Source organism: Bison bison, unplaced genomic scaffold, assembly GCF_000754665.1.
Source record: "Bison bison bison isolate TAMUID 2011002044 unplaced genomic scaffold, Bison_UMD1.0 scf7180017864295, whole genome shotgun sequence".
Lineage (NCBI taxonomy): Eukaryota > Metazoa > Chordata > Mammalia > Artiodactyla > Bovidae > Bison > Bison bison.
The window spans coordinates 1,267,529-1,272,531 of record NW_011494867.1 but is presented as its reverse complement, the minus strand read 5'-3'; the positions used below and the strand labels follow the sequence as shown (position 1 = coordinate 1,272,531).

At 48.1% G+C, this 5,003-nt stretch overlaps 1 protein-coding gene across 2 annotated transcripts in view; it reads left to right on the top strand.

Annotated features, from left to right (window-relative positions):
• Window positions 1–5,003, top strand: part of PDPR (pyruvate dehydrogenase phosphatase regulatory subunit) — a 45,532-nt gene continuing 40,529 nt past the window's right edge. Inside the window, exon 1 of one of the 2 annotated variants that reach the window (XM_010850731.1) lies at window positions 1–43. The gene's annotated coding sequence lies outside the window, so the exon portion shown is untranslated. Of the gene's footprint in view, window positions 167–5,003 lie in introns of both variants that reach the window. The other variant, XM_010850730.1, reaches the window with a different exon arrangement.

Below are 5,003 nucleotides of genomic sequence, written 5' to 3'. Positions count from 1 at the left end.
CCCCGCCGCGCGTCAGGCTCGTCCACCCGGGTCGCGTCTGCAGGTGGAGTCGTTTTCCCGCGTGGAGACGTGCTTGTTCTTGACCAGCTGGTCAGCTGCTGCAGAGTCGGCAGCGAGGCTACCTGGGAACGTCCAGGCGGGGCAGGGAGGTCTCTTCTAACGTGAGGTTTGAGTGAGGCATCTTCAAGTCCGTTTTCCCTGTGCGTTTGTGAGCGTGGTGTGGGGGTGCGGGGCGAGGAGAGAGCCGGGCTCAAGGGGCGCTTTTCTAGGGCTAGGGGTTTGGATCAGGTTCTCAAACTTCGTATCACCGGGTGCACTTGTTGAAAGATGCAGCACCCTAGACCAGCAGGAACAGAATCTCCAGAGAGGGAGCCTCTGAATGTGTGTCTGCGTGTTTTAAAATAGTTGTCGGAGGTGGGCTTTATGCTGAGGGAGGTGTGGGAAATGGTGTGCTGATCCATTTAGAACACCGTTAATAGACGCTTCTCACCCAGGGTCCTTTGTGACCAGCAGCCAATTTGTGCAGGATGCTGTGACCATGCAGAGGAACAACTCACAGGAGCTGGAGCTGTCGTCTTATCTGTGAAAGCACATCTGAGCATAACCAGAGACAGTTTTGAGGTTGTTTAGCAGAAATTACACGCATGATTGGTTTTCAACCAGATGTGTTTTACTTCATCTTTGACATTTTCCATTTCTTCTCTACTGATTTTATCTCCTTTGCCCTCAGGCTTTATTTACTTTCGCTGCCAACCTACTGGAATAGACTCTGTTGCCTTCCTTTGATTCTTTGCATCCACTGTAAATCCTCCTTTTATTTGTTCTCACCACTTCACTGACTCTTGAAGGTCATGATGAGCACAAGATCAAAAATCCTTTTCTTAGTTCTTATCACTCTGGTCTTTTAGTATTATTTCTTTTTGAAACTGAAATGTTATTATGTTTCTAATGCCACCTTTGCTAACCCTTGTCGTTCTGGCCTCCTTTACAGCTACCCTTTTTTAACTCATCTTAATTTAAAGGTAGCATGGAATAATGATTCAATGGCAGACTCTGGTGCTAAACTCACAGGCTTTGAATTCAGGCTCTGCTGCTCATCAGTATCGTAGGAGCTTGGATCAGTCATTTCAGTTCTCTGTGCTGCCATTTCCTCAGGCGTACAACAGAAATTGTAGCATCTCTTTCATGGATGTGTGAGGATTAAATTGGCAGTATATATAAAGCGGTGTCTGGCACATAATAATTACCTATAAGAATATTACCGTTGTGGAAAAAAGTTGTTTCATGTTATTTGGCTATCCCCTCACATCTGGGGCCCTAGGCTTGAGATCTGAGTCATCGCTTAATTTTCCCCCCCATCTTCTTTGTTCTTTGTCCTCATTCATTTTATCTCATTCAAGTAGTATTTCCAAGGTGCCTACGGTGAATGCTGAGAAAAACGCTGATTGAGTTACACCTGGTCCCTGCTCTCAGAGACTTCCATTATCACGGAACTAAAGGCTCCCACTTTCCTAGTGCTTCTGAGGTGCTATTTGCTCTGTTTTTCCTGCCCTGTCTGCTTTGGTCTTGCAGCAGCCATGTGAAGTAGAACTCCTAGCCCATGTTACAGATGAGCAACCTGAAGGAAAAAAATTGAATAACTTGCTCAATGTCATACAGTTGATGAGAGGTGGAGATTCTCAAACCCAGATCTATCTCCTTCTAAAATCCTTATTCTCAGATGGGTTCCTGTTTTGCTTCCCTGATCAGCAAACAGACCGTTAAAGAGTGTGGCTGGCTCTGAGCTGGGGAATGTGCAGGGTGTTTAGGGCTACATAGAGGAGTCACCTAACCGACTGTTGCGGGGAGGGTGGGGACAAATAAGATATCACCCAGGCTCAGAGCTGAGGAGATTATCTTTATTTGGCGGGGAGGGGTGGCAGGAACTGCCAGTTAGAAGGTAGAGTTTGCACAGATCCTGGAGGTGGAAGAGAAAGTTCATGCTGGCATGTGTGCAGAATTACAGCAGTTTAGGTTTGATGAGAGTGTGAGAGATGAGAGAAATGAGACCAGAGATAAGTGAGCAGACACGGAAGGGTCTTGCACTTGCTCTTAAGGAATGTGACTTTGAGGGCACCAGATAGTCATTGCAGGGTGCAAGCAGGGGCATGAAATAGGGTCTTCATTTTAGAGGTTTGCTCAGGCCCCTGCGTGAAGCCTGGGGGGCGTCCGGAGAACCGTGGGGAACCTTCCGCAGTGAACTGAGAGAGAGGTTGGTGGTCTGTGCTCAGGACAGGGCAGTGCAGAGAGAGAGAAGTGGGTCTGTTGGAGGTAAGTGTAGGCTGTAGGCTTCTCGGTTAAGCCTGGATGATTGCCTGGAGAGAGGAGGTGAGAGAAGGGGAGGCATGCGGGATGACACCCGGGACTCTCCTGAGTGGGGCCCCCTGGGGGACAGAGGAAGTGGAGCAGAGTTGGAGATTGAGGAAGATGGCTTTACCTTTGAGATGTGCTCAGTCTGACCAGTAGGAGTCCAAGTGGAGGTGGCCCTTCTTCGGCTGGACCTGCAGGTCTGAGCTCAGGGATGGGTTAGGCCGTCAGTCATGGTAGGAAAGGGTGTCAGTGTAGACAGGGGTGGATGGGGAGAGCAGCTGGCCTCAGGGAGCCCTGAGGGACATCCACACAGAGGGAAGGGCAGAGGAGAGGCTGGCGGGATGTGATAAGGGAGGAGGCTGCCCAGCAAACAAGGGAAGTGTGTGAGCAGGAGGGAGCCTTCAGTTGGCCGGTGGGGTGGCGCCCAGGCCGTGCCCTGGGAAGCAGTAGCCTTTGTGTTCCTGGTGAGAGTGGTGCAGTGGTCTAGTGGGGAAGAAGCCCGACCAGTTTGGTTTAGGAGAGAGTAGGTTGGGGGGGGCAGTAAGAAACAAAAATATGAGCAATGCCTATGTACTTTACTTATTGTGTACATGTTAAGAAATTTTGTTTAAAAAGTTCCTTGACCAACCATGCCATCACCAAGGTCATAAAAGAAAGACTTAAGACAGGTGATGGCAAACAAGTGGACATCAGGGCAGCTCATTGCTGCAAAAATAATGCTGGGAAAATATCATTAACACTGATATTGTGAACTTTGAGTGGAGGGAAATCTTAATTTTCTTCTGTTTTTGAGTTTTTGCAGTGACCATTGTTTTATAATTTAGAATTTTAGAAATGAAACATAGCTAATTGTAGAGTCTTAAGGAGCTTTGCTTTTTCTGCTTAAATCTCCTTGGCAGGGTGAGGGGTACTCGAGCACATTTAAATGCTGATGAGGAGGGAAATGTGAAGTTATGTAAAAGAGGAGAACAGTTAATGGAGCTCAATTCAAAAGAAAGAGGCAGGAAATGGGAGCCAGGCCTCTGTGAGGGATTACCTTTGACCCTGTGAAAAAAGGCGGAGATGGTTGCACATGCAAAGAGGTTTCAGGGAGGGGTCTCAGGGAACAAGGTGAGACGGAGGATGTGAGGTCAGAGGTTCGGAGAGGAGCAAGATCCCCACACATGTACTGCTGCACTCAGTGCCCCCACCCCTGCAGCAGGCCAACACCAACCCACGCCTCCGCTGGAGACTCCTGGACACTGACAGGCAAGTCTGGATCTGTCTCTTGTGAGGGTCACTGCTCCTTTCTCCTGGGTCCTGGTGCACACAATGCAAAGAAATACAGGAAAACAGTAGAATAGGAAAGAGTAGAGGTCTCTTCAAGAAAATTAGAGATACCAAGGGAATACTCGGAGAAGGTGATGGCACCCCACTCCAGTACTCTTGCCTGGAAAATCCCATGGACAGAGGAGCCTGGTGGGCTGCAGTCCATGGGGTCGCGAAGAGTCGGACACGACTGAGCGACTTCACTTTGACTTTTCACTTTCACGCATTGGAGAAGGAAATGGCAACCCACTCCAGTGTTCTTGCCTGGAGAATCCCAGGGACGGGGGAGCCTGGTGGGCTGCCGTCTATGGGGTCGCACAGAGTCGGACACGACCGAAGCGACTTAGCAGCAGCAGCAGCAAGGGAACACTTCATGCAAAGATGGGCTCGATAAAGGACAGAAATGGTGTGGACCTAACAGAAGCAGAAGATATTAAGAAGAGGTGGCAAGAATACACAGAAGAACTGTACAAAAAAGATCTTCACGACCCAGATAACCACGATGATGTGATAATTCACCTAGAGCCAGACACCCTGGAATGTGAAGTCAAGTGGGCCTTAGGAAAGATCACTACGAACAAAGCTAGTGGAGGTGATGGAATTCCAGTTGAGCTATTTCAAATCCTGAAAGATGATGCTGTGAAAGTGCTGCACTCAATATGCCAGCAAATTTGAAAAACGCAGCAGTGGCCACAGGACTAGAAAATGTCAGTTTTCATTCCAATCCCAAAGAAGTTCAGTCGCTCAGTCATGTCCGACCCTTTGTGACCCCATGGACTGCAGCACGCCAGGCCTCCCTGTCCATCACCAAGTCCCAGAGTTTATTCAAACTCATGTCCATTGAGGTCGTGTTGCCATCTAACCATCTCATCCTCTGTCCTCCCCTTCTCTTGCCTTCAATCCCAAAGAAAGGCAATGCCAAACAATGCTCAAACTACCGCACAATTGCACTCATTTCACACGCTAGCAAAGTAATGCTCAAAATTCTCCAAGCTAGTCTTCAACAGTACATGAACCGTGAACTTCCAGATGTTCAAGCTGCTTTTAGAAAAGGCAGAGAGAGGAACCAGAGATCAAATTGCCAACATCTGTTGGATCATTGAAAAGGTAGAGAGAGGAACCAGAGATCAAATTGCCAACATCCGCTGGATCATTGAAAAAGAGAGTTCCAGAAAAACATCTGTTTTATTGATTATGCCAAAGCCTTTGATTGTGTGGATCACAATAAACTGGAAAATTCTGAAGGAGATGGGAATACCAGACCACCTGACCTACCTCTTGAGAAATCTGTATGCAGGTCAGGAAGCAACAGTTAGAACTGGACATGAAACAACAAACTGGTTCCA